This window comes from Panthera onca, chromosome X, assembly GCF_046562875.1.
Source record: "Panthera onca isolate mPanOnc1 chromosome X, mPanOnc1 haplotype 2, whole genome shotgun sequence".
NCBI classification, from domain to species: domain Eukaryota; kingdom Metazoa; phylum Chordata; class Mammalia; order Carnivora; family Felidae; genus Panthera; species Panthera onca.
Window position 1 is genome coordinate 128,872,140 of NC_138357.1, and position 25,790 is coordinate 128,897,929.

A 25,790-nucleotide genomic window follows, 5' to 3' on the forward strand; every position below is an offset into this window, starting at 1 on the left:
ATTATATATAATTATAAATATATAAATATAATTATATATAAATATAGTTATAATTATAAATATACAAATAATTATATATAATTATAATTATATTTAGTTATAAATATAATTATAATTATATAATTATACTTATAAATTATAAAAAATGTAAATTATATATAAATTATAAATATAATTATAAATATATAAATAATTATAAATTATAAATAAATTATAATATAATTATGTAATTATATATAAATATATAATCTGTATATATATTTATATATAAATTTATGATTTATTTATTTATTTATATAATTTATATATTTAAATATAATTATATAATTATATAATATTATATAAATATAATTATAAATATATAAATAAATATATATAATTATATATGCTACATAATATATTTGCATATATACACATTTATATGTACATACAAATATATGTAGTTATGTACACATCATAGAATATATACAGGGATAAACATGCATACAAATGTATAATTAGATGTTATATAATATACATACACATATAAATATATATAATCATATATACATTATATATAATCATATATACATTATATATAATACATGCATTGTATACATTATACATTATATAGAATACATACATATTAATATATAATTGTATATGCATTGTATATATCATATAATATATACGTCATAAATATACACATATACATTATATATTATATAAATTTGTTATACATTATATAAATACAAATGTATGTGAAAGTATATATTACATTACATAAATATATAATCTATACCATAATGCACACATTTATACATAAGTGTATGTATATCCATCCATCCGTCTGTATACATCCTGTCTTCAAAGATGGAAATATCAAGTAAACAGTGGCATAGCTGAGGGGCACCTGGGTGGCTCAGTCGGTTAAGCCTCCGACTTCGGCTCGGGTCACGATCTCACGGTCTGTAGGATCGAGCCCTGCATCGGGCTCTGTGCTGATGGCTCAGAGCCTGGATCCTGCTTCTGATTCTGTGTCTCCCTCTCTCTCTGCCCCTCCCCCACATGCACTCTCTCCAAATAAATAAATAAATAGATAAATGAGCATAAAAAAAAAAAATACTGGCCAGAACATGTCTGTGTGCACTGAGGGCTGCCTCTGCGGGAGGCGCGGGAGGATGGGCCTATCAGGGCAAGCTTGCTTTGGAAGCGTTTCTGGCTGGTTTGAAGCAGCTAATGGAAACCACCCCAGGACCTCCCCACAGCAGGCGGGAGATTACACCGGGACTTCTGGGGTCTCCAGAGCCGCCTGACTATTTAGGTGTTAACTCCTAGGAAGCTGGGGAAAGGGACAGGCTCAGGCTGGTGGCAGCTGGGCCAATACCCACACCGGCTATACACTGTTCACGCTGAAGGCAGACAGAAGGGCCCTCCTCTCCTGCTTGCTGTGTGTGTCCCCTGGTTGGTGTCCACTCGGTGGTCCTTTTAAATTTTTTTAACGTTTATTTATTTTTGAGACAGAGACAGACAGAGCATGAACGGCGGAGGCTCAGAGAGAGAGGGAGACACAGAATCCAAAGCAGGCTCCAGGCTCTGAGCCGTCAGCCCAGAGCCCCACGCGGGGCTCGAACTCATAGACTGTGAGATCACGACCTGAGCCGAAGTCGGACGCTTAACTGACTGAGCCACCCAGGCGCCCCTCAGGTGTCCTTTGAGAGAAGATGTGAGAAAACATCTCTCCCGGCCCCCTCCCTGCACTACGTCACAGACAAGGTCACGGGTGAGCAGCGGAACAGGCAAGATTGTAGAAACCAGAGCCAGATACATGACGGTAAGTAAGGAATCAGGTCGAGGCCCCTGGGCGGGTTGCAGATACGGCTTCTCCTACCAGAAGGAGGCCACAGTCACCTTATGCATTCACCTGGCGACAGGGGTCCGAGAATGAAGGGTCTGAGCCCATCTGCCTGGACATCAAAGGTGGCACACGGCAGAATCCACTCCGTGACTCCTGAGGACCCCCACGCCTTCTCTTCTCCCCTTCCTTCGTTCCGCCTCTTTGTGAGTTAATTCAGCAAGCGTTGATCAATCTGGTGCTCTAACACGCCGAGCACCATTCTGGTTCTAACCCACAAGCCAGGGGAGGTTCTGGCTCAGTGTCCAACCCAGCAGGACATGGCCATCGCACTGTCCGTCTGGACGAATGGACAAAAATGAACCAATAAAGATGCTAATAACTCTGTACAACACACCGTGTGTTTTACAACGTGGTCGTGAGTGCCTCGAGGAAGAGACCTCGCCCTGGTTCCCTAATCTGTCTGAGTTTAAGTCTCCTCACCTGTGCAACGGAACATATACAGTCCTATCTTCCAACGTAAGCCCATCATGGCCGTCACTAATATGGCAACCATCACCATCAAGATTAGCATCATCATCATTGCCGTGTTGCAAGACAGGAAACTGAGCCTCACACAAGGCCGGCATCCCCCAGGGTCACACAACTAATCATTAATGCCACCATGATTCATGCCCAGTCCATCCCAGTACAAAGCTCTTCTCCTCTTGCCTACTGGTCATACGACATGTCACTAGCCTTCCTTCAAAGACATGCACAGCTGGCCCTTTCTTCCCTGTCCTCCTTCCCTTCTTCCCATCTGCATCCTGGAATCGGGGAGCATCGTCCTGGACCATGAGGACGGGGACCATCACCAGACGGGGGGAAGCAGGGACATGCAAAAAGCCTAGTTTGCGAGGAATCCGTCGCATAGCCAGCATACCAGCCCCGGACCATGTGCCTCGGGGTCACCTTTACTGGAGAGAGAGTCAAACTTAGGTCACTGTTTTTAATATCAAATTTATGGTCAAATTGGTTTCCATACAACAGCCAGTGCTCATCCCAACAGGTGCCCTCCTCAATACCCATCTCCCACCCTCCCCTCCCTCCTACGCCCCATCAACCCTCGGATTGTTCTGTTTTTAAGAGTCTCTTGGGGCGCCTGGGTGGCGCAGTCGGTTAAGCGTCCGACTTCAGCCAGGTCACGATCTCACGGTCCGTGAGTTCGAGCCCCGCGTCAGGCTCTGGGCTGATGGCTCAGAGCCTGGAGCCTGTTTCCGATTCTGTCTCCCTCTCTCTCTGTCCCTCCCCCGTTCATGCTCTGTCTCCCTCTGTCCCAAAAATAAATAAACGTTGAAAAAAAAAAAATTTAAAAAAAAAAGAGTCTCTTATGGTTGCCTCCCTCCCTCTCTAACCTTTTTTTTTCCTTCCCCTCCCCCATGGAGTTCTGTTAAGTTTCTAACGATCCACATATGAGTGAAAACGTATGTATCTGTGTTTCTCTGCCTGACTTAGTTCACTCAGCATAATACCTTCCGGTCCCATCCACGTTGCTACAAAGGGCCATATTTCATTCTTTCTCATTGGCACGTAGTACTCCATTGTGTATATAAACCACAATTGCTTTATCCATTCATCAGTTGATGGACATTTAGGCTCTTTCCATAATTTGGCTATTGTTGAGAGTGCTGCTATAAACATTGGGGTACAAGTGCCCCTCTGCATCAGTACTCCTGTATCCCTTGGGTCAATTCCTAGCAGTGCTATTGCTGGGTCATAGGGTAGGTCTATTTTTAATTTTGTGAGGAACCTCCACACTGCTTTCCAGAGCAGTTGCACCAATTTGCTTTCCCACCATTTTTAAGCAGTGCTGTTGTAGGGTTTCCGTGCCTGGCAAAGCTAATCCCGGTGTCGCCATTCAAGCTCCACGTTCCCTGCAGACCACCCCTCACCCCCCTTATCCCTGCACACATGTTAAAATCTCCATCCAAATGACTCTGAAGGCAGCTCGGCCATTTCCATAATCTGATTTGCTTTTCCTCCACATTGGAGGGGATAAACGCAGTGACCTTCGAGGACACATCTGAATGAAGATGCTTTGGTCTGGGTCAAGCCGGCAAAGAAAAGAGATCTCTGGCTTGTGGTACCTTATCCCTCACCGTATTGTATGCGATGAGCATCGCCGCTAAATGAGTTATAAAGGCATTCAGACCATCACCCTGCAAAGCTCTGTGGTAAAGGGATGTCAACCCACCATCACAACCCTCCTGGTGAAGGAGCGGTCAGCTCAGAGCCCAGCCCAGGCATCTCAGCCTTGCCCCGGTGCCATTGTGTGGTGATTGCATGGGGCACAACCCATCCTAGGAAGGAGATCAATGTCTCAGGGTGTTTTTCTGACACAACAAAATACCAGTGGCCACAGGCAGTGAGGTTCGGGGCTTGAGGGAGGGGATTCTTGACTGCCAGTAAGCTGTTGTGCCCACTACTGAGGGCTCAGAATAAATCCCAGGAGTTCTTGGAAAGGACGGGGTTGATCCTGGGTAACTGAGACCCTCAGCAGTACGAGGTTTCTACACAAGCCATCTGGGAAATATGCGGGGCGAGCCAATGGGCCAGGACATACATCTTGGAAAAGCACTAACGCCTGGCCATGACCTGGTTTCTAACACTGCCGTGAGCAAAACGGGCTCAGCATTCACCAAGAAACATCTGGTTTTTTCATGGCCAACATTTACATTAGTCTTGCAAAGAGCAAGGATTCAATCCAGTTCAAAGAAAATGGGAACAGGGGGAAGTATCTCATAAGAGGACACTGAAAAATTCCAGAAGGCCGGGGGCCCCCCGGGGGCTCAGTCGGTTGAGCGTCCGACTTCGCCTCAGGTCATGATTGTGCGGTCTGTGGGTTCGAGCCCCGCATAACTCCTCTGGGTGCACCTGCACAGGAGACTGTCAGCTCCCTGAAGGCAGGACTCAAGTCTATTTGTACACCTTCTTACGTCCACCTCTTGGCCCCCCATCCCCCCCCTCCGGCGTGATCAGGTGCTCTGTGAAAGCCTGCTGGCGGGAGGTGGAAACATCAGGTCAGCTGGGAATCCGTGCCTGTGTCATGTTCCCCTCCCATTGGCAGCAGCACAGCGTCCCAGGATGCACGGACCCTGATGCATGCTGGTCCCATTTCCAGGGACATAAAAAGCACATCATGAGTGCCAGCTTCCCGAACTGCCTCTTCTGGTCACCTTTGGCTCTCCTTCATCTACCCAGCCAAGCACTCGATAACTAATTGCTGGATAGATAAGGCAATGCATGCCAAAGTAGTGCTGTGTGAATTCCAAGGCAGCCAAGACTGCATTCATGATGAGCCCAGGCAATGCTTTAAAAAAAAAAAAATCCCAGCTGAACATCTATATCCTTGCAGAGTTTCTAGAATATGAATGCAATTTCCACATCTGACATTCAAATCTCTGCGGTCATGGGAGAAGTAGCTCAGCCGGGAGCCTGGCCAGCCCAAGAGAAACACCACTGACCTTGGAGCTGGTCACTGCTGCTTCTGGGCACCAGTGTGTGCCCATGTGCAAGTGATGCATCTCCTACGAAACTTGGATGTTCCTTTTTTTCTCTTGAAGATGTGCCAGGAGCTGAATTGTGTACTCCCCAAAATTCATGTGTTGAAATCCTTTCTCCCAGGACCTCAGAAGGGGACTGTATTTGGATGTGGGGTCTTCAAAGAAGGGATTAAGATACGATGAGGTCAGTAGGGTGGCCCTGATCGCATACAACTGGGGTCCTTATAAGAACAGGATATCAGGACACAGACACGCACAGAGGGACGGCCAGGTGAGGACACGGGGAGAGCACGGCCTCTACATGCCAAGGAGAGAGGCAGCGGGAGGAACAAGCCTTGGCCACACATGGATCTCAGACTCCCAGACTCCAGGACCAGGAGACAATAAATGTCTGTTGTTTGAGCCAACCCATATGTGGTGTTTTCTGACTATAGTAGGTTATAGCTATCCTATGTATGTATGCATATCCTATATACATACCCAAATATACATGTGTGTGTATAGCTATATAGATACATAGATATAAAATGTATACCCAATTTTATTTATTTATTTATTTATTTATTTATTTATTTATTTGGGATAGTTGTGTATACACACACACACACAACTATCCTAACTATATTTATATAAAATATATACTCACGTATGGGTATGTATAGATACATAGATAAATACAACAGGATACATAGATAGATAAGAAGAATACATAGATACAAAAATAGGGTAAGTAGATGAATAGATAGATAGATAGATAGATAGATATAGAGATGGATGGATGGATAGATAGATATGATGGATAGATACATAGATACATAGATAGATATGATGGATGGATGGAAGGATGGATGGATAGATAGATACATACATACATACATATAATGGATGGATAGATAGGATGGATAGATAGACGATAGATAGATAGACAGATATAGATACATACATACATACATACATATAATGGATGGATAGATAGGATGGATAGATAGACGATAGATAGATAGACAGATATAGATACATACATACATACATATGGTAGATGGATGGATAGATAGATAGATGGATATAGATAGATACATACATACATACGTACATAGCTGATGTATAGACAGCTGATGGATAAATGGATGGATGGATGGATGGATGGATGGATAGATAGATACATGGATATAAATGATAGATATAGATGATACATACATACATACATACATAGGTGATGGATAGAGAGATAACTGACGGATAGATGGATGGATGGATGGATATGTGGATGAATGGATGGATATGTGGATGGATGGATGGATGGATGGATGGATATGTGGATGGATGGATGGATGGATGGATGGATATGTGGATGGATGGATGGATAGATGGATGGATGGATGGATGGATGGATGGATGGATACCTACACACATAGATACATTAGATAGATGGATACGTGACTATATATACTATGTGTACAAAGTGGCCAAGTGTGCAGGAATAAAATCAGCAACAAAGGGACACAAGGGATAGAAATGTAAGCCGTGGTGCTGGTCATCCATGAATCCACATTTGTCAACACTCGCCCACCTGTAGGCCTGATAGTGTGGCTTCCTTGCACCTGAGACTCACCACGGTGGCCTGGATGGTGTCCCCTGTGCCCCGGAAATAGGTCTCCTCGTCGAGATCGCTTCGAAGGCACCTGCAGGGGGTGGCTGGAGAAGCACGCTGAAAAGTGCGGTCACGTTACATCAGCTTTAAACCCAGCACAGGCAGACGCGGGGAAGCATAAGCACGGCCCTGTTGTAAAGGCGAAAACCCAAAGGACATAACGCCCTCCAGACTCACGTACATCTCTCTGGTTCCCGGTTCACAGTCCAGCCCCAGCAACATGCAGCTGGTTGTCGAGAACTGCCCTGAACTCTCTTGCCTGATGGTACTTACACAAGGTTCACGGCTGCCTCTGGAAGGCTCACAGATACCCCGTGGGACATTCGCACGGAGGAAAACAGCCCCAGGGGGAAGATGGTGACAGGTGGCCCCACTTTGCCCGGTCGAACGTCCCGTCGGGGTCCAGTCTCTGTCCCGAATGCCCAGGCCCCATAGACACACTCCACTCCTGCCCAATTCCCTGGGTTACCTGCCTTCCGAACGTGGTTGGGGGTCCACAGGACTTGAGAGGCCACCGAGAAGCTCACACATCTATATTTCTTTCCCTGATGCAAGAAAAAAAAAAAAAAGTTCCTTAAGAACAACAAAAAACTAATCTAACATTTTTTCAACTTTATTTATTTTGACAGAGAAAGAGGGAGACAGAGAATCTGAGCTGTCAGCACAGAGCCCGACACGGGGCTCGAACTCACGAACCATGAGATCATGACTCGAGTCCAAATCAAGACTCAGACGCTGAACCTAACTTTTTTAAGTTTTTAATTCAGGCGTCCCTAATCTACCTTTTTAATTTTTTTCCTACGTTTTATTTTTTTCTAATGTTTATTTATTTGAGAGAGAGAGAGAGAGAGAGAGAGAGAGAGAGAAGGGGAAGGGCAGAGGGAGGGAGACACGGAATCCGAAGCAAGCTCCAGGCTGCAAGCTGTCAGCACAGAGCCCCACGCGGGGCTTGAACCCACGAACCGCGAGATCATGAGCTGAAACCAAGAGTCAGATGTTTAACCAACTGAGCCACCCGGCGTCCCTAATCTAACGTTTTAAAGGGAGCAAAGCACATGAATAGGTATTTTTGCAAAGAATTAAAAAAAAAATGGAGATGTACAGATTCCAAACCAGAATGGCAGAAAACCAGAATAAAGACGTCAATTAGTCGGACATGAATTAAAAGAAGAAATTATAACAAAGACTGAAACCTATAGAAAAAAAAAAGTACCAGTGTATCAGACCTAATAGAAATTCAGTTAAACCACTTAATTAAGGGAAAACCCTCAAATTAAATATGACTGTGACTACACTGGTACTTTTTTTTTCCTACAGATTTCAGTCTTTGTTATAATTTCTTCTTTTAAGTCATGTCGACTAATTGACGTCTTTATACATATATATTATATATGTATATATAATATATATATAGTATATATATATTATATATATATGTGTGTATATATTTATATATATTAATCTGACTATATTTTATTTAGGTAATACCGAATTACACAAAGTGATTAAAAACAAAAGGCTAGACATATACAAACATCAGGCCAGGACGAGTCAAAATCCCGCTGGGGAGGCACCATTAATTTACGGCACAGTTGATCCGGAAAGCAAGTTTAAATTGAGAGAAGTAAACCTCAGAAGGGAGAGAGAAGACACTCACGCATGGATGGTGCAGCTGCATGAAATCGAAACGTGAGAACGAACAACAGAAGAGCAAAACGCAACAGGGCGACATTTATCCACACGCTTCAATGATGAGTGTTTTGTGGAGTGAAAACGTCGGGGTGTGGGCACGTCATTTCGTACGAACCTGATGTACGAACTCCACAAAAACACGTTGTCATGAGTAGTCATGAAACACTTTATTTTATTTTTATTGTTTTAATGGTTATTTACTCTTGAGAGAAAGACAGAGAGTGAGAAGGGGAGGGACAGAGAGAGGGAGACTCAGAATCTGAAGCAGGATCCAGGCTCTGAGCTGTCAGCACAGCCTCAGCCCTGCCTGGATCTCAGACCCCCAGCCTCCACCCTGCCTGGACCTCAGACTCCCAGCCCCAGCCCTGCCTGGACCTCAGCCCCCAGCTTCAGCCCTGCTTGGACCTCAGACCCCCAGCCTCCACCCCTCCTGGGTCTCAGCCTCCCAGTTTCGGCCCTGCCTGGATCTCAGACCCCCATCCTCAGCCCTGCCTGGATCTCAGACTTCCAGCCTCAGCCCTGCCTGGATCTCAGAGACCCAGCCTCAGCCCTGCCTGGATCTCACACTCCTAGCCTCCAGACGCTCCTGGACTCAGACCCCCAGCCTCAGCACTGCCTGGATCTCAGAGTCCCTGCTTCAGCCCTGCCTGGATCTCAGACCACCAGACTCAGACCCGCCTGGAGCTCAGACCCACAGCCTCAGGCCTGCCTGAATCTCAGACTCTGCACCCCAGCCCTGCTTAGACTTTAGACCCCCAGCCTCCGCCCTGGCTGGACCTCAGGTTCTAGGCCTCAGCCCTGCCTGGACCTCAGACTCCCAGGCTCAGCCCTGCCTGGAGCTCAGACTCCCAACCTCAGCCCTGCCTGGATCTCAGACCCCCAACCTCAGCCCTGCCTGGATCTCAGACTCACAGCCTCAGCCCTGCCTGGATCTCAGACTCCTAACCTCACCCCTGCATGGATCTACAAATTATAACAATCGCTAAGCCACAGGGCCCGAATAGCAATGTGTGTAACTTACCAGTAAATCTCAGTGTATGGCCAATAGACATCAAAACGATATTGAAGTTTTGAAAAATTGAATTTGTGTGATGAAAAGTTGAATGCAGCATAGCATCAGATACACCGTAATGCGTTTGGACAAGTATACCCCCTGCAAGGAAATCCTATGGGAAGGTCACATGTTTGTGATATGTATTCAAGTTGAAAAGCGTTTATATCCTTTGACCCAAAAATGCCAATACCAATATGCACAAGTTTGAACACGGCTGACCACATACCACGTAGCAAAGTAAATGCCTAATGGTGAAGTGAAGCCAGCTGCTGGTCTATAGCCAAAAGGTGAGATTAACCACAGCAGCTTTGGTAACTGACTGGATACAGGGCCCAAGGGGCCCTGGTGACAAAGCCACCTTCCCCAAATTGTGCAAATTCCAGTCACCCGCTTGTCTGTACACGTGGCCAGAGGTCAGGAGCATCGCCAGCTCCCGCTTTGCTGCCCAAGTTGTAAGAAAAAGGTTGAATCCGAATCTTTAGTAAAAGTCGGGGCGCCTGGGTGGTTCCATTGGTAAAGCATCCAAGTGCATCTCAGCCCAAGTCTTGATCTCACAGTCGTGAGTTCAAGCTTCATGTTGGGTTCCGTCCTTGACATGAAGCCTGCTTAAAAAAGAAAAAAGAGGGGGGGGCGCCTGGGTGGCTCAGTTGGTTAAGTGTCCGACTTCGGCTCAGGTCACGATCTCGCGGTCCGTGAGTTCGAGCCCCGCGTCGGGCTCTGTGCTGACAGCTCAGAGCCTGGAGCCTGCTTCTGATTCTGTGTCTCCCTCTCTCTCTGACCCTCCCCCGTTCATGCTCTGTCTCTCTCTGTCTCAAAAATAAATAAAACATTAAAAAAAAATTTAAAAAAAAAAGAGGGGTGCCTGGGTGGCTCAGTTGGTTAAGCATCCAACTTTTCATCTCCGCCCAAGTCTTGACGTCATGAGTTCAAGTCCCATGTTGGGCTCCGTCCTGGACGTGAAGCCTATTAAAAAAAAAGAATCTTTAGAAAAACTGTAGGAATATGTTCATTTAGGTTTTGGGTGCCTTATTTTCATCGCAGATTAGTGGTAAACAGCCCAGACGTCCAGCAGTATCATGATGACGAGTGTTTTCTTCCCCTTTCCTTCTCACCAGTTACATTGGTTATAAAGCAAGATGTAAAAGGCAGTCAAGCCTCACGAAGCCCTGTGTGCCATGTTTTAGCTCCCTTACCCCGTAGCACACGCTTCCTTCTCTGCAAGGCCAACCTGCCGAGGAAAAAGATATCGAGGACCGAAGAGACCTGAACACAGAGGAGGAGGCAGCTAATCCAGACCTTGAGACTTGCACCCAACACAGCACAAATGCAAATGGGAACCAGGGAAATCCAAGACCCTGCCAGCGGGGAAGAATGTCACTGAGCTAAGGAGCCAAGGGCGGATCCAGGGGCTAAAGTGGCAAGAGGCAAAACGAGGAATGAAATGGAGGCTCCAGGTTAGTATTGGTGAAAGAGGAAAAACAAGATGGCGGGCGGGCTTGGGGAGCTCAGCAGCAGGAAACCATCTCTCCAGAGACGCCTCTGGAGTATCAGGACATTCTCTCTCTCTCTGCCCCCTGCCCCCCACTTGTGCTCTCTCTCTCTCTCTCTCCAAATAAATAAGTAAACTTAAGAAATAATAAAATAACATAAACTAAACTAAACTAAAATGAAATAAAATAAAAAGAATTTAAGTCACAGAGGAGAAAGGGAGTCTGTGCCTTCCACCCTCGTTACCTGGGCAATCAACCAGAATGGCTTTCCAAGGGGGAAGCCAGGAAGGGCAGGGGGGGGACCCATTGGTCTAAAAATGTGTAACACACAGAGATTATGGGTGTGTACACACAGAGAACTATGAATTCCAACTACTCTGTTGGGAATATACACTCCTTTTTTTAAAATAATTTATTCCCTGGGTACCTGGGTGGCTCATCTCAGTCCATTTGTCGGTTTTGGCTTGGGTCATGATCCCAGGGTCGTGGGATTGAGCCCCACATGGGGCTCTGTGTTGGGTGTGGGGCCTGTTTAATTCTCTCTCTTGTCTCTCCCTCTGGCCCTCTACCCTGCTGTCTCTGTCTCCCTAAAAATAAAAATAATAATAATAAAATGAATTCCAAAACAAGAGAATTGGGCCAGTGACTGAGCTAAAAAGTCATGGATTGCCCTGTCATCTAGAGGTTGGAAGACATATGATTCCAGTAATGAGACCCTCTACCTTAATCTCTAGACAATACATGGCACGAATTCCCCACATTGGTTGGACGATTACTGTGCAATCGATTAGGAATCCAGCCTATTTCCTCCTTGTAACCAAGTCCGTGAGTGACAGCAGCCTGGACGTGGATAAAAGGACGGGGCAGGGTGGGTCCAGGAGTGCCTGATTTCCACATTCTGTCTAGCTGGGCGCCATATGCAATTTAGGCAAGAATTAGGCATGACTATGAGTGTGGTACTCACTGCGGCCTCTTTTTCCCCAGATGACCCTATTTGAACTGCATAACACGAATGCATCCTTTTTCTCCAAGAGGCTGAGAGGTGTGGAATGTGGGCGTGGAAGAACTCGACGGAAAATCCCGGCTGAGCATCCAAATCCCAACACATGCTTTGCATAGCGTCCCATTGATGACCCAGGAGCTTGCACAACGGCTTGATGAAAACTCGGCATCCTGCGGTCTGTCGTCCAGCCAGGTGGGCTCACGGTGTGCGAACCGATGTGCATGCATCATCGTGGGGGGACTCAGCCCGTGCGGGCAGCCCCAAGATGGACTCTGGGCCTCACGGCTCATACAACTAGTCTGTGTGCAGCGACGTCTCGACAGGGGCCATCACATATCACACGCCCGTGTCTGGGAGACCCTGGCAGTGACTCCCCTGCAGAGAACACAGACACCCCGATTCCTCTGGCTGCCCTCCGGCTGGACATGGCCCCACAGTGCTGGCGAGGCGTCCGTGAGGCCATAAAGTCATAGAGCTCAGTGTCCAGAGGGATCCGAGGCCATTCCATGGCACCTCTCGTTGGATATTGGTGCTCTGATCACGGACGAGGCCAGGCTGTGCTGGGTGATGGTGACACCTTAGTGCATTGCACCTGTTCAGGTGCCTGGGGCGGCCACAGCAAATGACGACAAGCTGGGGGGCTCAGGACGACAGAGGTGTGTTCTCTCCCAGCTCCAGAGGCTTCTGGACACCCTTGGGGCCCCCTGGCTTCTAGACACAGCGCCCATGTCTGCCTCCAACCCCCCGCCAAGCTTCTCCCCTCTGTCTTTACGCTTGGAGCCCAGAGACCTCAAAACCACATCCTGCTTTGCAGCAACATCCCTGGGCTCTGGCTTCTGGTTATCTCACAGACCCTACTTTGTGCGGAAAAGCCTTCCTGTGGTTCTGAATTCAGGTTCCGAGGCCCCGCGCCTGCCCCGGACATCCCCATCGGTCAGCCCGTCGCAACCAGGATCGCTTTGCAGGGGTGTGGCCGCCCCTCCAGCCCCAACAGGTGTGTGCACAGGGGAGTCTGCCCATCGGGGAAGAAATAGGGCCTCGCAGCGTGTGCGTCAAAGAGGGAGCCCGGAGGACCGCGTCGGGGGCAGGTGAGTCCTGTGCTCAAGGCTCAACTCAGCGCTAAGGTACTTTAATGGTTTCTGGGGCCATGCGTTGATGCCGGCCGGTTCCGATTTCCTGTTTCGCATGCACCATGTGATCTGATTCTCAGGGCTGGACACAGAAAGTGACGTCTGTTGCAACGCTGACCACCCCCAGGAAGATACTACGGGTGTGGATATAAAAAAGAAAAACGAATTACTCTTTCTTTTTTATTGCCTCTGGAGGCATCCAGTCTTCTTTTCCCAAACCCCGTGAAGGTTGTAATGAATCGGCCAAATGCACTGATCGCTTTATGCCCCGTTCGTAAAATCTCCTAATTGCATCCCTGGGCTGGTCGTAAAGGAGAGGCTCATGCCCCCGATCGATAATTTTCTATTAGAATACAGGCGGATGGGAGGTGCTGTGGGGTGAGCACGACTCTGTATTTGATGGAAAACATTCGGAACAAACTGAATGCACTCACAGCACAAGCAGCAGTCACCGGGCAGGGACTCTGCCTGACAAGCCAATCACCTTCCAGACAAATTGAAGGCCACGCGTTTTCCTGTTGGTTTACGTGTTCTAACAACACGATGAATTTTCAAGGACTCTTGGACAATACAGTTCAAATGTGGGGGGCGGGGAGCCACTGTTCTGTGCACATGCTCTGTCGGACACGTCTGAGGCCGGCATTACTCATGGGCAAAACCCATCAGGCAGCCGACATTTGCTGTTGACAGAGTTGTGCACGGCTGAACAGGGTATTGACTGACCTTGTGACCGACTGAAACCAGTCAAGACGTGTAGGGATGGGGCATGGCAGGAGCTAGAAGACAGTGGATTGTATTTTTTAAATCCTTGGGACTTTTTAAATCCCTGGTATCATCCTTGCAGATTTTTTCCCCATGGCGACTACCAATGACAGCTCCTGTGTTTCCAGAATCTGCCCACAGTGGCGACATTGTGAAGGTTTGGTTTGCTTTGGGCAGAAAAGCTGTGTTGGTCTGCGTGTCTTAAATGTCAGTTATTGGAAGGGAGGAAAGAGGGAGGAAGGGAGGAAGGAAGGAAGGAAGGAAGGAAGGAAGGAAGGAAGGAGGGAAGGAGAAGAGAAGGAAGGAAGGAAGGAAGGAAGGAAGGAAGAGAGGGAGCAAGGGAGGGAGGGAGAGAAGGAAGGAAGGAAGGGAGTGAGGGAGGGAGGGAAGGAAGGAAGGGAGGAAGGGAGGGAGGAAGGAAGGAGAAGAGAAGGAAGGAAGGAAGAGAGGGAGGGAGGGAGAGAAGGAGGGAAGGAAAGAAGGAAGGAAGGAAGGAAGGAAGGAAGGAAGGAAGAGAGGGAGGGAGGGAGAGAAGGAAGGAAGGGAGGGAGGGAGGGAGAGAAGGGGGGAAGGAAGGGAGGGAGGGAGGGAAGAAGGAAGGAGAAGAAAAGGAAGGAAGGAAGAGAGGGAGGGAGAGAAGGAGGGAAGGAAGGAAAGAAGGAAGGAAGGAAGGAAGGAACAGGGAAGAGAAGAGAAAAGGAGGAAGGAGGGAGGGAAGGAAGGAAGGAGAAGAGAAGGAAGGAAGGAAGAGAGAGAGGGAGGGAGAGAAGGAGGGAAGGAAGGAAGGAAGAAGGGAAAGATGGAAAGGAAGAGAAGGAAGGAAGGAAGGAAGGAAGGAAGGAAGGAAGGAAGGAGGGAAAGATGGAAAGGAAGAGAAGGAAGGAAGGAAGGAACAGGGAAGAGAAGAGAAAGGGAGGAGGGAGGGAAGGAAGGAAGGAAAGAAGGAAGGAAGGAAGGAAGGAAGGAAGGAAGGAAGGAAGGAAGGAAGGAACAGGGAAGGGAAGGGAAAGGGAGGGGGGAGGGAGGGAAGGAAGGAAGGAAGGAAGGAAGGAAGGAAGGAAGGGCCCCTCCTTTTTCTGATTACTTAAGGTAGAATCTTGAAACCCTTGTTTGTCTTCTAATAGAAGCATTTAGTCCTGACCATTTCTCTCAAAGTTCTGCTTTCGCCTCCCCAGAACCCCCCCCCCCCAAAAAAAAGTTTATTCTTTTTCCTGGTGAGTTGAAAATATTTTCTAATTTCCTTTGAGAATGTATTTCTGGCCCATCGTTATTTAGAAGTATGCCACTGTAGAGGCACCCTGGTGGCTCAGTCGGTTAAGCATCCGACTTCCGCTCAGGTCATGATCTCGCGGTCTGTGAGTTTGAGTCCCGCGTCGGGCTCTGTGCCGAAAACTCAGAGCCTGCTTGGGATTCTCTCTCTCCGTCTCTCTTTGCCCCTTCCCTACTCATCCATGAACTCTCTCTCTCTCTCTCTCTCTCTCTCTCTCTCAAAATAACTAAATAAGCCTTAAAAAAATAATTTGAAAAAAAAAAAGAAAGCTTTCTGCTTACAAAGGGTGGGAGAGGAAGTCAAACATTAAGTATGACCTGTGGACACCGCGGTAGCTTTAAAACACAACCATCAATGCCCCCTCTTTGGAGAAAGTACTTATTCATGCCCCATGGGGAAGCTGGTTTCCCCTTACCCATCCGCCGCAAAACACAGACGTCTGGATGTACTAAACTGTTTCCAAATGCCCATCTAATTGGATCCTTTCGAGGCATTTAGGTATGAATCTGATTTACAAAAGCATTTCTTCAGAGCCTAATTACGACAGGATTTACACTTGAAGCGCCTCGTTTTTCTGCCCCCCTCCCCCAGCCCGTCCAGATATCCAGCCAGTGGTGTCAACACAGCATCTAAATCAAGCCGCTTGTTTGGTTTTAATTAGTGCAAGTTTGGCTTTCGTAGGAAAAACATCATTTTGGAAAAAGAAGTTAGTTCTAGGGCTGGAAAATTGTCATCCGTTGCGCAGAAATGAGTGCCTCCAAATTTGCCGCATGAAAATGGATGTTATGGTAAATTTAGTCTACGTTTTCTTTCAGCAGATAAAAATGTAATTGATCAAGCAAGCATTTTAGAGAGTGTGGGGATCGCAGGGAGAGTTTCACGGAAGGCAAGAATTATTATTTGTGACAACAAGTCGATAGATACAAGAACGGATTGCCGTATGGGTGGATTCCCTGTGAAATGTATTTTAGATTGTGTGTATAGGTAACACACATACATATATACACAAATATCTCTCAGAAATAAATGTAAAGAAAAAAATTTTTTAAAGACTGTAGAACAAAATAAATAAAATAAAAAATAACAAAATGAAGTAAAATAAAATTAAATGAAGTTACATTAAATTAAATTAAAAGTAAATAGGGACGCCTGGGTGGCTCAGTCAATTAAGCAGCTGACTTTGGCTGGGGTCATGATCTCACAGTTCATGGGTTCGAGCTCGCATCGGGCTCTGTGAAGACAGCTCAGAGCCTGGAGCCTGCTTTGGATTCTGTGTCTCCCTCTCTCTCTGCCCCTCCCCCTGCCTGTCTCTCTCTGTCACATAAACATCAAAAAAAAATTAAAAATTTAATTATCCAGGAGGCACCATGATACAGTAGGTTAGAAATTTCAGGGTAACATAATATATCACCATTTGCAAATTTACAAAGACAATTGAAAGATAGCAACCTGTTCCCTGATTTTTCCCACACACCCTCTGCCACACATATCCCTTTTTGAAAACACGAAAAAATCTACACAAAGTTTTGGAAATTGTCCTGAGACATACAGGTTGTGCTGAGAACCTTCCGGCACACTAGAAGATGCTTGTTTTCTGTATCAGTCAGCTATAAATCAGGCTGTGTAACAAACAATTCTCAACCTCAGTTCCCTGGATCTCAGACCCCCAGCCTCAGCCCTCCCTGGATCTCAGACACCAAGCCTGGACCCTGCCTGGATCTCAGACTTTCATCCTCAGCCCTGCCTGGATCTCAGCCCACCAGCGATGCTGGAATTAAACTGGGAGACACGGGTACCAACACCTGTGGGATCTGTTGCCTCAGGAGGATCATGCCCGTGACCATTCGAGCTTCACCGTCTCCAGTTGGCACAGTTAACTCAGTTCTTGAATTCTGCATCCTGGGCAGATGTCAACACAGTTCACCCTGGGAGCTCACTTATCCAGCTCTGGATGTTTCCAGGATCCTGAGTCTGTCTATCTGTCTGTCTCTCGCTCTCAAGCCCTGAATGCCAAAAGGAAGGAATTAAAAGTAACACTGTAGGGCACCTGGGTGGTTCAGTCGGTTGAGCGTCCAACTTTGGCTCAGGTCATGATCTCATGGCCTCTATCACCCCAGCTTTGTGACACTGAGCGTCGAGGCGTCTTCTGACGATGAGACTTCCCGTTTGTGTTAAAGTCACCCAGAAATATGACGTTCAAATACGTGCAGAGGGCTCCGATGGTGTCCCTTGCACGCGGAAGTGATCCAAACAGTAAGGATGGGACCTGGTTTGCAAACAGGGTCTTTGCAGAGGACATTAATTAAGATGAGGTCATATTGCATTAGGCTGGGTCCTCAATCACCAGACAGGTGTCCTTCCAAGAAGAGGGAAATTGAGGTACAGAGACACGGGGACAAGAACACAAGACGAGAGGCAGAGAGAGGGTCTCTACAAGGCAGGTGGCCCCAAGGATCGCCAGCGGCCCCGGAAGCTGGGAGAATAAATCTGTGGGGGTTGAAGCCACATGGTTTGTGGCTTTGGGTTACAACGGCCCCTGGAAACATGTGCTGAACCGAGCACGTATTTACACAACAGAGGCTCGATTTTCCTGGCATTTTCCTCGGGCTGCTGGAGATGACCCCTGCTCGGCGTTACCGTATTTCTTTCCCGGGTTTTTCCATTTCCGTGCCCAGCCGGCGTCCTAATCTGCTCGCTTGAAAACACATTGGGGCCAGGCTGCCTCATCCACACGGTCCCTCCCTCTGTTCCCCGCGTAGGAACCTCTCTGATACTTGATGGAGAAACTCCTCCCGGGAGTCGTTCACACTTTGGGCTGATGGCCACACGTCCCTGTGGGTTCGGAGAGTCCCTGGTGGGGACCAGAGTCCCCCACCGACCGTGTGCCCGCGTTCCACCCCCCGGCCCCCGCCCCGCGCCCAGCGCCCAGCGCAGCTCGATGCAGAGACCCCAGACCTGGGTGCTATTTTTTTTTAACTGACATCCAAGTTAGCATCTGGTGCAACAAGGATTTCAGCAGTAGATTCCTTCGTGCCCCTTACCCGTTTAGCCCATCCCCCCTCCCACAGCCCCTCCAGTAACAGGGCAACAGAGCCTCGTACTTCTGGGGGCTCCTGGAGGCAGCCCCGAGCTCCTGCACAGACAAGGCCGAGAACCCGCGACGGGTAAGCCCCGAGGGAAAGGAGGTAACGCGCACAATCCAGCCCTTTGCAAAGGCACTCATACGAACACCTGCGGAGGCCAACTCCTGGAGGGACGTGGGAAATGTGGAGACTTCTGGAAAGGACCCGGATCCACTTGGCAAAGATCAATCACACCTCCGCCCGCCGTGAGCCTGGCTCGTTTCGTCCGAGATGCGCGGGGAGCCCCCCAGGATGTGCCATGCAGCTCCCGCCTGCCTCCTGTGGATGGCCGGCTTCGGCCTGGACCTCGGCGTGGCCGTATGTCACGATACAGCAAAGATCCACACCTGTGTCCAGGCAAATAAATAAACTCACTGTGTTCAGTGCAGCACAGCATCTAAATGTCATTAGGTTCCCCTAGCTCTGGGGCCCCGGGAGCACAGCCTGGGGCTCTTTTAATTAGAGGTTTATCCAGCTTTGAGATACACGCCGGGCTGGAAAGGTGAGGCCACAGCTCCCTCAGCACCTGCTGGGTCGGTGAGTGCGGATTTGACAGGAAGCCCGTAGCAGGTGGCCAACGTGTGCTGTGCTCCAAGAGGGAGCAGACCCCAAAAGGGAGGGGAGAGAAGAGCCCCCGTCAACTGCTTTCCGGAGCTCCCTGTGTTCAGGCTGCTGTAACAAAACACCCGAGACCTGGTGGCTTCAACAACAGACATTTCCTATCTCCCTCCTGGAGGCTGAGAGTCAGAAAACAAGAAGCCGCTGAAGCTGTGAGTCTGAGGTCCAGGCAGGGCTGAGGATGGGGGTCTGACAACCAGGCAGGGCTGAGGATGAAAGTCGGAGATCCAGGCAGGGCTTGAGTTTAGGAGTATGAGGTCCAGGCAGGGCTGAGGCTGGGGTTCTGAGATTCAGGCAGGGCTGAGGCTGGGAAGCTGAGATCCAGGCAGGCTGAGGCTAGGAGTCTGAGGTCCAGGCAGGGCTGAGGCTGGGGGTCTGACATCCAGGCACGGCCGAAGCTGGGGGTCTGAGACACAGGCAGGGCTGAGGCTGGGGGTCTGAGATCCAGGCAGGGGTGAGGCTAGGAGTCTGAGGTCCAGACAGGGCTGAGGCTGGGGGTCTGACAACCAGACAGGGCTGAGGATGAAAGTCGGAGATCCAGGCAGGGCTTGAGTTTAGGAGTATGAGGTCCAGGCAGGGCTGAGGCTGGGGTTCTGAGATTCAGGCAGGGCTGAGGCTGGGAGGCTGAGATCCAGGAGGGGCTGAGGCTGGGACTCTGATATCCAGGCAGGGCTAAGGCTGGGAATCTGAGATCCAGGAGGGGCTGAGGCTAGGAGTCTGAGGTCCAGGCAGGGCTGAGGCTGGGGGTCTGACATCCAGGCAGGGCTGAGGATGAAAGTCTGAGATCCAGGCAGGGCTGAGGGTTGGAGGCTGAGATCCAGGCAGGGTCAAGGCTTGGAGTCTGAGGTCCAGGCAGGACTGAGGCTAGGAGTCTGAGGTCCAGACAAGGCTGAGGATGGGAGTCTGACAACCAGGCAGAGCTGAGTCTGGGAGGCTGAGATCCAGGAGGGGCTGAGACTTGCAGTCTGAGGTCCAGGCAGGGCTGAGGCTGGGGGTCTGAGACACAGGCAGGGCTGAGGCTGGGAGGCTAAGATCCAGGAGGGGCTGAGACTTGCAGTCTGAGGTCCAGGCAGGGCTGAGGCTGGGGGTCTGAGACACAGGCAGGGCTGAGGCTGGGAGGCTGAGATCCAGGTAGGGCTGAGGCTGGGGGTCTGAGATCCAGGAGTGGCTGAAGCTGGCATACTGACATCCAGGTAGGGGGAGGCTGGGAGTCTCAGATCCAGGCAGGGTCGAGGCTGGGAGTCTGAGGTCCAGGCAGGGCTGAGGCTAGGGGTCTGAGACCCAGGCAGGGGTGAGGCTAGGAGTCTGAGGTCCAGACAGGGCTGAGGATGAAAGTCTGAGATCCAGGCAGGGTTGAGGCAGGGCTGAAGCCAGGAGTCTGGATCCAGGCAGGACTAGAGGCTGGGAGTCTGAGGTCCAGGCAGGGCCGAGGCTGGGGGTGTGAGATCCAGGCAGGGCTGAGGCTGGGACTCTGAGTTCCAGGCAAGGCCGAGGCTGGGACTGTGAGATCCAGGAAGGGCAGAGGCTGGGGGTCTGAGATCCAGGCAGGGCCGAGGCCGGGAGGCTGAAATCCAGGCAGGGCAGAGGCTGGGAGTCTGAGAACCCGGCAAGGCTGAGGTTGGGAGTCTGAGATCCAGGCAGGGCTGTGTCTGCGGGTCTGAGGACCAGGCAAGGCCGAGTCTGGGAGGCTGAGAACCAGGCAGGGCCAAGGCTGGGGGTCTAAGGTCCATGCGGGGCTGACGTTGGGGGTCTGAGATCCAGGCAGGGCAAAGTCTGGGAGTCTGAGGTCCTGGCAGGGATGAGGCTGGGAGTCTGAAATCCAAGCAGGGCTGAAGCCGGGAGTCTGAGATCCAAGCAGGGCTAAGCCTGGGAGTCTGAGATCCAGGAGAGGCTGAGGCCCGTTTTTCCTGAGGTCTCTGTCCTTTGCCTGTGAAGACCGTCCTCTTCCCGTGTCCATCATGGCTGTCTCTCTGTGAGGGTCTCTGTTTTCATGCCGTCTTCTTATAGAGAAACCTCAGGGCAGCCAACCCCGGGCCTGGTGATGTCTTTACAGTTGTGGATAATGAGGGTTTACAGGTATTTTAAGAGCTTGTGCGTAAGACCCTAAGCAACTCAATCTGCGGGGGAATTAGAGGACGCCCACACAGAAGATAATTCTAGAAAAGTATTTGAGTATACGGGGTGACTGTCCCCAACCTTTGGATAAAACGGACTATTTCAACGTTGTGAGATTAATCTTTCGGAGATCGCCCAATCCCGATCACGTATTTTACCCACAGGGCTTTCTGGCAGAAATCTTTCTCAAATAGCTAACACCTTTGGCTTCCTGTAACCGTTTTAAGTTTATGTACTTGTTTTGAGGGAGAGAGAAAGCGCGGGGCATGGAGAAACGCAGAGAGAGAGTGAGAATCTGTCAGTGCAGAGCCCGACGCGGGGCTTGAACTCACACACCGTGAGCTGAGATCAAGACTTGGATGCTTCAGCGACTGAGCCACGCAAGCACCCCGGCTTACTAGAATTTTTAATGATTCAAGGTAGTTGACATCGGTCCCTGGTTCAAAAACAAACAAACGAAACAGTGATCACGACGGCATTGATCGCAGCTATTATAAATAGTTCCTGTGGGGCAGGCACAGATATAGTTTTCATCTCATCTTGTTGGTGTAATGGCGCTTGGGGAAGACACATGCTGTCCCTTCGTCTGGGCACATGGAAGGATCGTCTGCCCCCACCCATCGGACAGAGTCATGGCACACATCCTCAACGGGTTATGAGCACAAATGACGACGAGTCACTTTTGAGCTGATTCTGTCTATAACTGGCTGTTGCCCGGGGTCCGGTAAGTCACAAGAAAGGGGGGACTCGTTTTATCCACCGTGCCCCTGGGAAATGTACTCGTTCCAGTAGAACTCCTAGATACCTTGGGACTGTTAGCTGCCATTTTTAGCTTTAAAAATATTGAATTTTGCTTCCTTTCCCTTTGCCCGAGCTTTCGGCTGTGTTTTCCATTGTATGGATTTCATTTCTCCATTAAAATATTTCTCCCTCCGTATGCTGTTCGTGGGAGATCCCCGTGAAAATCTCTGATTCAACCCTCAGTTTAGCAACTGCTTTTGAATGCAGGGGCGCTTGGGTGGCTCAGTCAGTTCAGCGTCCGACTTTGGTTCCAGTCACGATCTCACGGTTCGTGACTTGAACCCCTGCATCAGGCTCTGCGCTGACAGCTCAGAGCCCGGAGCCTGCTTCCAATTCTGTGTGTCCCTTTCTCTCTGCCCCTCCCCCGCTCACGTGCGCTCTCTCTCTCTCTCTCTCTCTCTCAAAAATAAATAAATAAACATTAAAAACTATTAAATGCAATGTCCCAGGGGCTGACCTAGCAGACCGTCCAGTCTGGAAGTCTCTTAAACATCTCAGACTTCACCCATCCAAAACAGAAATGTCTGCACAGACTTCTCCGTCCGTTACCTCCCCTGGCTTCCATGAAGATTGGCACCCGTGCTCTTTTCCAAGCTGTCGGCTTTCCAGGTGAGAATCCACAGTGGGCGCAAGTCTGGGAGAACGTGGAGCGTTCTGTGCCACGGCAACAAGGAGCCACCAGGGTGAGCTGACAGATTCATGCGTGATGAATCAGCGAGAAAGTGTCTCGGCAAACATACCAGCTGCCAGCTGACCAGCCCTCACGTCTGAAGGCCATTCGATCGAGAATAGCGGACGGCGCATTCAGGCCACAAGTGACGGATGCACCGTCGCTCGTATAGTTTCCAGTTCCCGCGTCATCCACGGCCCCCCAAATCCCAGGCAGTTCACACAGCTCGCCGCTCCCGGAATCACATCCTCCTCGTCTGTGATTGGGGTCGCTGGCGTGTTGGTGCAGGAGACACAAAATTCAGACCCAGTATCTCGCACTTCCTGACATCTCGTAATGTCGGGAGGTCCCCACAGCCTCAAACCACAAGTTCTGTCTACACTGCTCCTGCAGATAAAGTCCCATAGGTGAATAACCTCCTTATTACGGGGACCGGGCACAGAGCCTGCTTATGCCCACCACCCCATGGAAGTTTTATTTAGATGGCCAAGCACATCCTCCCAGGGACCATTCACATTGTGGGCTGGCCATCCCCACCGTCACCTGTAGAAATTTCCATCTTCTGAAAGCTGTGTCCCCATGAAACACTGACTCTCTGTCCCCATCTCCAACCTGTGGCTTCACCATCTACTTTCTGTCCAAATGGATGTGACTCCTTTAGGGACCCCATATACATGGCATCACACAGGATCCATCCTTCTGTGGCTGGTTTATGCCACTGAGCATCACGTCCCCAAAGTCCATCCACGTTGTAGCAGATGCAGAACGTCCTTCCTTTTCAAGGCTGAGCCATATTATACTGTGTGCATGGACCACATGCTATTTAGCTATTCATTCATCCATCCATCCATCCACTCACCCACCCAGCTGTGCAACCATCCATCCACCCATGCAACCATCCATCCATCCATCCATCCACCCATCCATCAGTCCACCTACCTATTCAATTATCCATCCATCTTTCCATCTATATCTTCCATCCACCCATCCATGCACCCATCCATCCATCAGTCCAAATATCCATCCATCCATCTGTCCGTCCATCCATCTATCCATCCATGCACCCACCCATCCATCAGTCCACCTACCTATTCAATTATCCATCCATCTTTCCATCTATATCTTCCATCGACCCATCCATGCACCCACCCATCCATCAGTCCATCCATCCATCTATTCATCCATCCATCCATCCATTCATCCATCTATCCATCCATCCATCCACCCACCCACCTGTCCATCTATCCATCCATCCATCCTTCCATCCATCAGTCCACCTACCTATTCAATTATCCATCCATCTTTCCATCTATATCTTCCATCCACCCATCCATGCACCCATCCATCCATCAGTCCAAATATCCATCCATCCATCTGTCCGTCCATCCATCTATCCATCCATGCACCCACCCATCCATCAGTCCACCTACCTATCCAATTATCTATCCATCCTTCCATCTATACCTTCCATCAACCCATCCATCCATCCTTCCTCCCATCAGTCCATTTATCCATCCATCCATCCATCCATCAGTCCACCTACCTATTCAATTATCCATCCATCTTTCCATCTATATCTTCCATCGACCCATGCATGCACCCACCCATCCATCAGTCCATCCATCCATCCATTCATCCATCTATCCATCCATCCATACACCCACCCACCTGTCCATCTATCCATCCATCCATCCTTCCATCCATCAGTCCACCTACCTATTCAATTATCCATCCATCTTTCCATCTATATCTTCCATCAACCCATCCATGCACCCATCCATCCATCAGTCCAAATATCCATCCATCCATCCGTCCGTCCATCCATCTATCCATCCATCCATCCTTCCATCCATCAGTCCACCTACCTATCCAATTATCTATCCATCCTTCCATCTATACCTTCCATCAACCCATCCATCCATCCTTTCATCCATCAGTTCATCTATCCATCCATCCATCCATCCATCAGTCCACCTACCTATCCAGTTATCCATCCATCTTTCCATCTATATCTTCCATCGACCCATCCATGCACCCACCCGTCCGTCTGTCCCTCCATCCATCCACCCACCCATCCACCCATCCATCCGTCTGTCCATCCATCCATCCACAGACACTCACATGCTTCCACCTCTTAGCTGTTTTGAACCCAGGAGTGCAAGTATCTGTTCAAGTCCCTGCTTTCAATTATTTACATCTTACTTTTTTTTTTTTTAACCTGTGTTCATCAATATGGGGCCATCCACGAGGGCTGTTTCATCACCCAAAGTCAGGACGAACTTCCCTAATTTAATTTCCCAGCAATGCCATCTGATATGCAAATCAGCCATTTCGGCCAAGCCCGGGACAGACAAGTGACATTGTCTTTCCCTGGCACACCGCAGCCCGATGAGAAATGTATTAATTGTACAATCCATCCAAGCATTATGATTCCTGCCAGGCCTGGCTCTGCCTGAGTCTCAGATTGTTAATTATTTAAATCCCTTTGGGTTTCCCTGATGGGTTTCCCCATAATTGAAAAAATGCAAATGAGCCTGACAGCAAATGCCAGGCTCAGGGGCTCACCACTGTTGCTGAGAAAGAGTGCTGTCTCTCGCTCGCTCTCTCTCTCTCTCTCTCTCTCTCTCTCTCTGTCATCTGTGCAGCCTCCATCCACCTGCCCCCTTGGCTTGTTGCAACGGGACCATTCGGAGGGGGTGCTGGCTGGAGCTCTGTGGGAAGTGATCAGTTTCAAGGGGCTCAGAGGCATGTGGCTCTGGGAGGGGGGCGGCCAGCCCCAAGGATTCCCGGGTCCCCGATTTGCAGCGTTTCCATCTGGACCCCAAATCTTAAATTGGTTCCCACTGCCTGGCCAGCCTGGTCCACGGAAGAAATACACCTGCATCCACAAGTCGGGGAGAGTTTAAAGCCACGTCTGGGATCCAGAGGAGGGCACTTCTGTGATTGATTAGTAATGTCTGCACAGGGGGAGAAAGGGGTGGTCAGGCTGCATGCTGAAAGCTGGCCTCCTTGGTCCCCACAATCTGCTCCTGTGGC